The 12,966-nt window shown below is 36.6% G+C and overlaps 1 long non-coding RNA gene across 1 annotated transcript; it reads left to right on the top strand.

Moving 5' to 3' along the window:
* Positions 1-11,292: 11,292 nt before the first annotated feature.
* Positions 11,293-12,604, top strand: LOC149192534 (uncharacterized). The gene is made up of 2 exons (XR_016254890.1): positions 11,293-11,853; positions 11,933-12,604. It is a non-coding gene; the product is annotated as an uncharacterized LOC149192534 (long non-coding RNA).
* Positions 12,605-12,966: the final 362 nt, after the last annotated feature.

Genomic DNA, 12,966 nt, shown 5'->3' with positions numbered 1-12,966 from the left:
GCAACTTACAAATTGTTTGAAATAATGCTTTCCTTTGAGTTTGTTCAGTTGTTTGCTTGGTTGGTTTTAACAACACTTTATTCAGAACTAAGGCTTCCCCTATTTACGGCACATTTTCTACTTCCTGAGGTGGTGCCTCTGCTTCCTCTAGCTGTGCAACAAACGCTCCTCTTTGACCAGCTTGTTCCACTTCAGGACATTCAAAAGTCCTGTGCCCCCACTGTGGCACCTGTAGCACTAATAGTTAGCTCCTCTGCCTCGGCCATTTCCTCTTCCTCACCGATATGGCCTTCCACCCCTAGTGTTATCTCCTTTTTCTGTTTTCCCAGAAGTTTTGGAACTGTTTCCTTCTTCACTATTGCTGGGAGTTTGTCATCTGCGATAGGATTGTCCTCTTCCTCTGTCGGTTTTCCGTACTCTCCTAGCATTTTGTTTTCTGGTGATATTCTCCTCTGCCTTCATGGCACTCTGATAGGCTTCCTCTATATTTTTCGGGGAAAGAATGTTGATTTCATCGAATATTTCCAATCTCAGACCATTTACATATCTTGTTGTTTTTTTCCAGAGTGTCCTCCATGTAACCAGCTATTAAATTTACCCATAGAATTCTTCAGTATATTCTCTCACTATCATCCCTTTTTGCCTCAAATTCTGCACTTGCTGATGCAGTGCAATCTGGTAATCTTTGGGCAAAAATCTGCCCTTCAACTTGGCCACCATTCTTGGCCATTTCTTTATTGGCAACTTGTTCATCCTTCTTCTTTCCGCTTGGACACTGTCCCACCACAAGGCTACGTGTCCCTTCAGCTTTGTTGCAGTGAACTTAACTCTCCGATCTTCACTAACCTCTTCACACTCGAAATATTTATCCAATTCGTTGATCCAGTCCAACAGAACTTCTGTGGACAAGCTTCCATTATAATTTGGAATTTATGGCTTAGGCTTGCTACTAGTCAATAGGACTAACCTCAACAATCTCATTTTCGGCCCTTCTCCATCCGATCCATCTTTTGTAACTATGGCTTCTTCTTCGTTATCATCTCCTACCTCTGGATCCCTTCTCCTTCTTGCTTCAACTACCTCCAAACGGGCAGTAAGGATCTTGATTTCCTCCCGCAATCCTTCCTTTGCTGCTCTCCAAGCACCTCTTCCATGACCTCACCTTCCAACCTCCATTTCTTAGGAAAACTCCAAATCCTGCTCTGATACCACAATATGATGGGACCAGCCCTTGACTTAAGGTTTAACACTAACAATAATGATTAACACAAATGATTTAATCAACGAATTTGTGATTAGTCGATATTCAAAGTTTAATGCAGATATTTTGTTGGTATTAATGGTTGTATTGATGATTGGTATGTCGGTAGGTGAGAGGACAACTGTCCTGGTCTCGGGTTTCCTTCCCACTCTCGGAATAAACCCTAACCCTCACTTCATTCACTCTGGCATTTTCCATTTTGCATTGTTCAGTGGTGAGAGCTCCGTCTGCTGGTTTGTTGTTGACTGTAATGAGTTCGAGCCCGATGCTCTGTCTAAACCTGGATATGGGTTCGTTTGTTGGTTGGTTGGATAACTATGCTTAGTATTTGTCTTCGTTATATTATTAGTTCGGCTCTGTTACTATGTCGTTGGCTTCATTGATTTTAAGCAAGGGTTTCTCTATTTTCACTATGGTCTGGTGCTCTTCCGGTGGTCACTGTTTCTCCTTTTGTTCCTTAATGCATTCTGCTGGGATTCTTCAACGGCATTTGTTTTTTTGCTACCTATATCATTACATTATCTATTTAACTTGTCTACAATTTATTTGTGAACGCAGGGCGTGGCCACGAAGGACCCTTTCCTCTACATCGTCTGGCTCTGGCAAGGTAAACTACTCTTTCCTTGCTAAAATTTATTTCCTCATGTTTTCTAAAGAACTAACAATTTTTTCTCCTCATGAGTAGGCTCCCCTTCAGGGGCCGTGACCTAAATGTGGGTTCATTCGTCCAACGCTAACTAATAAGCTGGTAATTTCTCTTGGCGTTTCTTCTCCCTCATCGTCTATTGTTCATTCCTTTAACTTTCAGTATGACAACGTTAATACTCTATTGTGGTCTCTATGCAGGTTTTTTATGGCTCCTAGTCGGACCGCTACTCGGACTTCCTCCAAACAGAACCGGTAGAATCGTTCCCTATTACAGTTTGTTTGTTTGAGGGTTTCCCAAGTCAGTTTCTTCTTTGGTGTAGTCGGTCGATAGGCTAGGAACTGAGACTCTGTTGTCTTGTTTATTGGTTGATGTCAAATGGCCTTCGGGCCCAATTGCAAATAATCTTGTTTGTTTTTTGACGGACTGTAGTTGTTCAGGGTTATAACCCTAACGTTCGTTCACAGTCTCTCTCTCGGAAGAGGGTTTGTTCGGCGTTATGGCTTGTTGGACTTTAGAACTTTGTACTTATACACTATATGTTGGTCTTGACATTGAAAGGCTTTTAAAGATGAATAAAAAAGAAATTTCAAGGTACAGGGTTACCTTTCTTATGAATGCATTTCACTGTGGTTTTATTTGTTTAGTTAGCGACTACAGTTGTTGCTTGTTCTTGTATTTCTATAATTGTTGATGTGGCTGGAACTGCCTGCTCAGTCTCGCGTTAATATGGTGTCTCTGCCTATCATTCGATTTCTGTAATTACGTCTCTGCTTGTCACTCGATTTCTAGAACTTCGTCACTGCTTGTCTGGAAGGATTTCTAGTAAAATAAAATACACAGTTTGTCTATTTGTTACAGATGATAGTAATTAGATAAAACAACAAGTCTCGGACAGATGGATTCAAAATGAAATTGTCTCTCTTTGTATTACTTTTCCTGTGCTGGTATCTCGAACCTTTTCCACAATGTGGTACATTTGCTTTAGTATTGTTACAATACAGTTATTCAAACTGTTTGCAGTTGTTTCTTCAGTTACATAGTTGATAACTATTTTGCTGTTTGAGTTTTCTCGTTATGTGGAATACATAGATGATATATATCTTTTTGTTTTTTTTTCTTAAAGTAAACAACTGTAAAATAAATAAAAGAAAAGGAAAAAAAAACAACAGTGTGGCTGTAACCACCTTCACCTAACTGTGCTATCCCTAAATATCTATTAACTAATAATGAAATTAAAAAAACAAGTTCCTAACACTGTTTTAACCAACAAACATAAATGAAATCAAATGATGATGAACCTCTCCTCCTTGGATGAGACCAAACACTCGGTCATGGTGCCCTTAGCTGGATGCTCCTGCATCAAGGTACTAGTCTAAGACAATAACTAGAGAGATTGCATTAGATATGCCTTTAGGTACTAGTCTAAGACAATAACTACACATATTGCATTAGAGTTTCCTTGAGGTATTTCTTATGCTCATGCCTTCATTTGGAGTGCCAGTGAGAATGTGAGTCACATACCATGAAGCTTCATTGTGGAGACTAAGTCATCCAAGTTGTACCTTATGATGTTGAGGGTCCTTTTGATCTCCTCGTATCATCCAAATAATTGATAATGATCAACTTGTTTGTCAAATATGACCTTGTGAATCGAAGTGTCCAATTCCCTCTCTAAAGCCACTCAATGAAAAAAGTGAAATATCCTTTTGCAAAATTTTCTCAGATCAATAGTCCATCTAAAAATAGAAAAACTTGTAGAGTTTGCTTAGATCAATAGCCATCTAAAAATAGAAAAAATAATTTAAAATTTTAAATAGTAAATATGATCATGAAATTCATTTACTTCCACCTAAAAAATCTCATTCTAACTTCAAAAAGACCAATATCAAAATAATATGCCACATAATTCCAACCCAAAACGAAATCTCCTTTTGTAAAAATAAAAATATCTTCATTCAAATCTTACTATCTACCGGCTTTTAAATATTAATATAAATCATCCAGATATTACTACGTACCCGCTTTTAAATATTAATATAAATCATCCAGATATTACTATGGACCCGCTTTTAAATATTATAATAAATCATCTTAATGATAAACAAAATCGTGTACAAATAGAGCGAAACCGTCATGCGCACACAGCTGCCCCATGTCTTCGCTTTTGACGTCATGTGGGACGTATTGTCCTAATTAAAAGGTATTTGACAGCAGGTGTTTTAAATGCCCACTTACATACAGGTTAAATTAACAACTTTAAATGTAATGTGGATGTGGATGTGGATGTGTAAATCATCAAATAGTTTTAAAGTCTTTTTATGTCAATGTCAATTTTTTAGTATAAGCTTTTAAATATACTTAATAGTGGGTATCACTAAATTCATATATTTAATCAACTTTTTTTTAGAGTTTTTAATATTTTTTATTTACATTGTTAAGTTTATAACAGTTTTTAAAGTATCATTTCTAGTTTAATTTTTTGTTAGTTTAGAGTATATATAACACACAGAAGATTTACGCTTAAAGACTTAGACGACAATAGCAAAGAATAATTCCAGAGACAGACAAATGGAGAAACAACAAGATTACTTAGTCAGAAACAACGGAATAGATAAAACAATCATTGGAGAACAGAAATCACTTAGCATTACGTAATAGACCTGGGCCTTGGCTTGCATGCCTTGGCTAGAGAAATTACAAATTTATAGAGGCTGAAGGACAATCTAGAATCTTGCTTGTGATTTAGATGGAGATCTAGAAACCAATGGCGGTGTAGTAGGTTCGGCGCGAGTGTGGCAGTGACGGCTGGGATGGTGGACTGTCAGAGAGTTGGTGCCATCATCCACACAATGTTCATGAGTTTGGCTTCACACTTAACATTCTCCCACTGAAGCCAAATAAGAGTCATGAATCAAGTCACAACAAGTCCTACCATGCCTCTACATAACTAATGTTTATTTCATGGTAGAATGTTAGTGAGCATATTAGCAGGATTCCTATCTATATGAATCTTTTCCAAGGATAATTGTTCTTCCTCCAACACATGTCAAATCCAATGGTACCTTAAGTCAATGTGCTTGGTTTTTGAATGAAATGCTAGGTTTTTCGACAAGTGGATGTCGCTTTGACTATCACGATATAACACATACGTGTCCTGCTTTATTCCTATCTCTCCTAGGAATCTCTGCATCCACAGCATCTCTTTACAAGCTTTTGTTGCAGCTATTTACTCTGCTTCTGTTGTAGAGAGGACTACTCTTCTTTGTAGCCTTGACACCGAAGATACTGTTGCACCTACAAATGTATACAAATAACCTGTAGTGGACTTTCTGGTGTCCATATCTCTAGTCATATCTGCATCTGTAAATCCTTCAAGCACAGTGTCATCATGACCAAAACTTAAGCAATAATGACTAGTACCCTTGAGATACCTCAAAATTCATTTTACTGCTTGCCAATGTTATTTGCCTAGATTGGAAAGGAACCTACTCACTACTCCCACTGAATATGCAATGTTTGGTCGTGTGCATACCATGGCATACATCAAGTTGCCAACTGCTGAAGCATAAGGAATCTTGCTCATCTCTTCTTTCTCCTTGTCATCACTAGGACATAATTCAGTACTTAGCTTGAAGTGGGTTGCAAGGGGTGTACCAACTGGGTTGGCATCCTTCATATTAAACCTGTCGAGCACCTTCACAGCCACAACCTTTTGTTTTTCCTGTCACTCATAATCCGCATGCCCAATATCCGTTGTGCTGGTCCCAAATCCTTCATTGCAAATTTGCTATCCAAATCTTTATTCAACCTATTGATCTTATTCTTATCATGCCCAACAATCAACATGTCATCCACATATACCAATAATATGATATACTTTCCTTGATCATACCTCTTGATATAGACACAATGGTCCGCTTCCAACCTTTGAAAACCATGTTCCAACATGAATGAATCAAATTTCTTGTACCATTGTTGAGGTTCCTGTTTCAACCCATAAAGACTCTTCTTCAACCTGCAAACAAGGTCTTCTTTTCCTCTTTCTATGAAGCCTTCTGGTTGCTCCATATAAATTTCTTCCTTCAATTCACCATGAAGGAAAGCAATTTTTACATCTAACTGTTCACATTCTAAGTCTAAAGTAGCAACTATACCAAGAATGACTCTAATGGATGACATTTTAACAACAGGTGAGAAAATTTTAGTGAAGTCAATACCTTCTTTTTGGGCAAATCCTTTCATCACTAGCCATGCTTTATACCTGTCCTTCCATTCGTCACCTTCATGCTTAATCTTATACACCAATTTGTTTTGTAGAGCCTTTCTTCCTTTCGGGAGGTTTACCAACTCCCAAGTTTTATTTTGCTGCAAAGAGTTCATTTCTTCTTTAATTGCTTTCTTCCATTCTTTACTGTGCCCAACTTTACAAGCTTCTTGAAAACAATTAGGCTCACCTTCATCAGTCAACAAAATATAGTTTGAAGGAGGATACCTTTGTGAAGGCTTATGAGGCCTAGAAGATCTGTGAACCAACTGTGGTGGTGCATTATCAGGTTGAATCTCCTGTAAGGGTTCCTGCAAGATTTCTTCTTCTTGTTGTTCATCATTTTCCACTTGTTGTTCTTCATGCTCCTGAATTTGCTATTCATTTTCTTGCATTGGTGGGATGTTTTCCTGTTGCTCTTCAAACCTGTCAATAACATTCTTGACCTCCAACTCACCTACAATCCTCTTGAACATTTCTGACTCATTAAATATAACATCTGTGCTTCTAATAATTTTATGTTTGACTAGATCCCATAGATGATAACCAAAACCTTCATTCGCATATGCCAAAAAAATGCATTTCATAGATTTATCATCTAGCTTAGTTCTATTTTCTTTGGGAATATGTACAAATGCTTCACATCCAAAGATTTTCAAATGAGAATAATTCAACTTCTTACCAATCCAAACTTCTTCAGGGATACCACCATCCAAGGTTGTAGTTGGAGATCTATTTATGCGGTAGCAAGTGGTCTTGACTGCTTCAGCCCAAAAATTCTTCTCCAAACCAGAATTGGACAACATACTTCACACCTTTTCCATAATGGTGCGATTCATCCTTTCTGTGGCACCATTTTGTTGAGGAGTACTAGGCACAGTCTTCTCATGCTTTATGTGAAACTTGTTACAATATTCCTTAAATGCATTTGAGCAATATTCTCCAACATTATCTGTTCTTAAACACTTCAGCAATTTGTGAGTCTCTCTTTCAACAACAACATGGAATTTTTGAAATATTCCAAACACTTCACTTTTATTTTTCATAGGATATGCCAAAACCTTCCTGGATGCATCATCTATAAATGTTACAAAATATGATTCTCCTCCTAATGATTTGATGTTAACAGGCCCAAACACATCTAAGCGTACCAATTCTAACACATTTTTCTTTCTATCATGGCCACCTCTATGGAATGAAACCCTTCTTTGTATACCATATATACAATGCTCACAAAGATCAATATTGTAGGATTTCAAACCTGGCAATAAATTTTTATCAACAAGGATTTTTAATCCCTTCTCGCTCATGTGACCTAAGTGCTTATGCCACAGATCTGTTGAAATTCCTTCTTTTGTGATAACAACCAAATCTGATTTTCCTATCAGTGCCTTCAATGTGTATAATGTTCCTGTCTTGGGTCCTTTGGCCACGACCAATGCTCCTTTGCTAATTTTCCAGCCTCCTTTTCCAAAGCTTGTGGAATAGCCCTCATCATCCAGTCGTCCCATAGAGATTAAACTCATGTGCATTTTTGGTACATGCCTAACCTGTTTCAACAATGTATCTTTTCCATCTTTCATCTTGATCTGGACATCTCCCACTCTAAAAATACTGCAAAAATGATTATTCCCCAAATGCACTCTACCATGATCACCAGGATTACATGAAACAAAACTATCTTTGCATGGGGTTACATGGTGAGATGCCCCAGATTCAAGGATCCAATCAAAGATACTGCTAGATGTATATACACATGCATCCTCTACTAAAACAATAAACAACACATCACCATCTGTGGCTACAGCAATAGTCTCACCTTCATTTGTGCTAGATGACTTGTGATTTGTACTGGACGGTCTCTAATCCTTTTGTCCTTTCTTCCAGAATCGACATTCTTTGTTCATGTGACTGGGTTTGCCACAATGAAAGCAGATGATCCTGCCTCTCCTTGATTTTGATTGGCCTCTCGAACTTGATCGCCCTTGTTGGCCTCGATCCATTCTCCTACCACGATCAGTTAGAGCTAGAGCTTCTCCTCCCTGCTTTTCCACAATTGACTTGCGTTGCAATTCCTCATTCATTAAATTGCTGTTGACATCATCAAACTTTAGGGTCCCTGTAGTTGTTGAAGTGCTCATAGCTACAATTAAATTTTCCCAACTGTCTGGCATAGACCACATTAGCAAAATAGCTCTAATTTCATCATCTAAAATTATTTTAATAGAGGCAAGCTGATTAGTAATAATATTAAATGCATTCAAGTTCTCAGCAACTGAAGCACCCTCCTTCATCTTGAGATTATAAAGCTTCTTCATCAAGAACACTTTGTTTGATGTTGTGTTCTTCTCATAGAGATCATGGAGCTTCTTCCATAATCCTTCTGCCGTCTTTTCTCTGGACACATTGAAATACACATTCTTTGCTAAATATTGGCAGATTGTTGCAATCTCCTTTCTATCTAGCTTAGACCACTCTTCATCTGTCATTGATGAGGGTTTCTTTGTTGTGCCCTTAGTCGGCAAATACTGATCCTTTAAAATCAATATATCCTCCATCTGTGATTTCGATAGGGAAAAATTAGCCCCGCTCAACTTCTCCATATCTATAATTGTTGTCTCCATTTTCAATCAAATTCGTGCCCCAAAACACAAAAAAAACTCCACTTAAAAGTAAAATTTTAATTATCTCTTTTAAAATTTTAAAAAGAATAACCTTCCTCCATTTTAAAATATCATTTTCAAAATTTCTGTCCCCCCTTTAAAAATATACTTTTCAAAATTTCCACATATAATTATATATGTTTCATATTAAATATAAAAAACATATATAATGTTTTAACCTTTTCACATTTAACACATACATATGTTGGTTTGAGAAAAAACTTGACGTATAAGTGCCAGCCTGATGTGAAAAAAACAATTACGAACTCCACATAAAGCACTTACGCACTCCACGTTTCATACTCCACCACACTTAAGAACTCCACGTTTCGCACTCCAAGGACAACAACCGTCCTCCACATGAAAGCTCAAACGGGCTGTCAGCTCGGCGAAGAATACTTCAACAAAACTCTTCACAATAGGTAGACGATTTCTTTATATGCCGATTCCCTTGGTCAATTAGCCTCTACAAGTGCATATTTTTGGGTGGTAGAACTACAACAACCGATACAATTTGATAACCATCAATGTTTTCAGAGCCACTTTCGGACCACCAAATTTGCAATAGAAATTCTTTGCTCCAAACAGCATCGCCAATGCAATTGCACAACAATCTCTCCACACAGCGGGCTCTCACAGCTGACAATGCGGGCTACATTTCCTCCAACAAGTATGCAACACACTGTAACCCAAGGTATACTGTCAACACACACTGGTTTGATTTCACTAATCCCTCACACATTGGCTCTGATACCAGTTGTCAGTTCAAAGCATACATAACGCACAACAGATTTATATTCAGAGACTTAGATGGCAATAGCAAAGAATAATTACAGAGACAAACAAATAGAGAAACAACAAGATTACTCAGTCAGAAATAGCAGAATAGATAAAACAATCACTGGAGGTAGAAATCACTTAACATTACATAACAGGCCTCGCCCTTGGCTTGCATGCTTTGGCCAGAGAAATTACAAATTTATAGAGGCTGAAGGAGGATCTAGAATCCTGCATGTGATTCAGATGGAGATCTAGAAACTAATGGCAGTGTAGTAGGTTCACGTGAGTGTGGCAGTGATGGTTGAGACTACGGACTGTCGGAGAATTGGTGCAGTCATCGGCACAATGTTCATGAGTTTGGCTTCACACTTAACATTTACACTTTTTATAATATTTTTTATTTACATTGTTAAGTTTATAACAATTTTTAAAGTATCATTTCTAGTTTTATTTTTACATGGAGTTGAGGAATTGTGAGGACGGTTAAAAATGATCAGAATCTGTGCAAAAATTTTCAAAAAAATCATGTACACTTAGTGTTTGAAGCATGTTTTTGATGGTGGAAATGAATTCAGGACCACCAAAAACATCAAAACATCTAGAGTACCTAAAATTAAGAATTTTGAAAGCTTTTACTTGGATTTACAAAAATATTTACTAAAACTTTTCAAAATATGACCTTAATTTCCATAACTTTAAAGGCAAAAAAACATAATGGTTAGACTAGGCTTTTTATATAATATTTTTTTTTAAATTCATATTTTTTTATAACAAATGGTTTTCCATAGTTAAATTTGCTTTAATATTTTTTTCCTTATTATTTTATTTTTATATAAATTTATCTTTATATCTCTTTTAAGTTTATTTTTATATGGTTCACTAAAACTCATTAATTATTAAAATAAGTATACAAAATAAATAAATAAATTGTACTTTGTTTTAAAGTGGCTAGTAATGTGTCATATCTTTCCCTTTAAAGGTACACATCTTAATGATCACGATTCACTCTTCCTATAAGTTTTTAATAAATATCTCAACCCACCCCACTTTTGATAATGACTACTAAAATTATTATCATCAAACAACCTAGTATTACTAAAATTATTATCATCAAACAACCTAGTATTAAATTTATGATAATATCTCAACCCACCTCACTCTTAAAACTCTCATCAGACAACCTCATATCAACCCACCCCACTTTGATAATGACTATTAAAAAGCATATCATCAAACAAATATAATTTTAAGTAAATAAAAAAATACTGATGATAATATCTCAACCCACCTCACTCTTAAAACTCTCATCAGACAACCTCATATCAACCCACCCCACTTTGATAATGACTATTAAAAAGCATATCATCAAACAAATATAATTTTAAGTAAATAAAAAAATACTGATGATAAACTAGAATAACTTAATATCTCCGCCCACCCCATTTTGATAATAACTATTAAAACCCACATCATAAAAAAAAAAAACCTAAATAAATAAAAAAAATATATAAATAATAAACTATAATAACTTAAATTAAAAAAAAAAAAAAAGTGTGATGTACTTGTTTGCTCGAGTTTGAAGTCCGTCTACTCCATCTAAATAAAACTTTTCTTAAAACTTAATATAATTTTTTTATAATATATTCCATATCTCTACTTTAATATTCTCCCTAAATCCCATTCTTCCTATATATCTATGTATATCTCGGAGTTAGCCTGCACAGGTGTGGTGTTGTTTGGTTGCGTTTGAAATCTGTGTCTACCCGATCTAACTGAACAGTGCCTGGATTTTCATTCTTTGCTCATGGTTTTCCTTTCTCATCGTGCCCAGCTCTAGTGGTCGCCCGTTTGAACGGAAAGGAGGCGGAGGCGGAGGGGCAGCGCATCCATGCCAATATTATGGACGGGATCATAAACATCTCGATTGACGTACACTATGTCCAGCTTCTGTTCAATTTTTTCATTTTCTCAGTTCTGTGTTATGGATAATTTGAATAATGGGAAAATGAATTGAAGAGAACTCGACACAGTGGAAGCGAAGGGTTTACGGTGAGTGAGAGATGTTGAGATTGTTTGAGATCCGTACTAATAATGGGTATGAGCTCCTACTCCACCTCCTTTTCGTTCAAACAGGCGAGTACGATAAAAATAGATAATGGAACGCTCTGTGAACGAATCGGTATTCATTGCGTTTGCGTCTGGTGTTTCGGAGCCTTTTGAACAGATAACTTATTCGGTAACATAATTTGTGTAGTTAATTGATATTATTAATGGGTATGATTGTTTCTTTATCAAAATTGTTGGTGTGATTGCAGAATCGAGACTGGAAAGGTTTCGAAGGGCTCCTTTGTCAGGAAATATTAGGTTTCGAAGGGCTCCTTTGTCAGGAAATATTAGGTGTTCGGCAAACCGATATGATTTAAACTTTTCCAGACACGTCTAGGGAGTACCGCCACTGAACCCAAACGATGGACGATGAAGATAGAGCAGCGGCCGTTATCATTGTATGCCTTGGATGAGCTCAACTCTTATGGTTCTGTACAGTTTATTTTAATCAAGATGTTATCACAAACAAGGGAAGTTGGAGTCGCATGTCGGTTGGTTTGGATGATAGTTACCAAATTCGGCCGAACCGGGCTGAAGAATTCGAAAATTCGGCAATTCGGTCCGATTCGGCCATTAATACCCTAAAATTCGGTAAGGACACATCACAGTCTCTCAAAATTATTTTTTTAATTTTCTGCCATTTGTGTTGTTCAAGAAGTCGTCCTCCATTTTTTGTGAATGAGTTTCGTCATGCAGTTGTAGATATTGAACGGCTGAACGTAATTCTCCATTATATAGATGTTTAAGAATATTCAGCCATTAAAACTTAATTCTCCCTGGTGGTCGATGGATCCAGTTAGACAATACTGAAGATAGAAGGGACAAGGATGTTATTGACTTGTGCATGAGTTTCGTCATGCAGTTGTAGATATTGAACGGCTGAACGTTTGAACGGCTGAACGTAATTCTCCATTTATATAGATAGATGTATCCAGTTAGACAATACTGAAGATAAAGGAACAAGGATGTTACTGACGGTTTGTTTTGCAACTACAGGTGTGATTAATGATTAAAAAATTTATAGTCGCACTTCTATCAAAGTTAATTTTGATGTGTTAGTAACTGTGACGTGTTATTAATTTTTACATCGTTTGTTTAATGTTTTTTTTTTTTTTTTTTTTTCACTTTATCTAAAAAGGGTCTCCAAGCATTTCCTGGGTTTTGGCATCTACAGGTTTTGGTATCTACAGGTTTCTTTTTCTAGAGGAAAAATCTTTCCCATTCAGGAATTCTATCCTCCTGA

This window comes from Pinus tabuliformis, chromosome 2_2 (genome assembly GCF_031772625.1).
Source record: "Pinus tabuliformis cultivar Carrire ecotype Pingquan chromosome 2_2, CPIR1, whole genome shotgun sequence".
NCBI classification, from domain to species: Eukaryota; Viridiplantae; Streptophyta; class Pinopsida; order Pinales; family Pinaceae; genus Pinus; species Pinus tabuliformis.
This window is presented reverse-complemented; position numbering and strand designations above follow the sequence as displayed.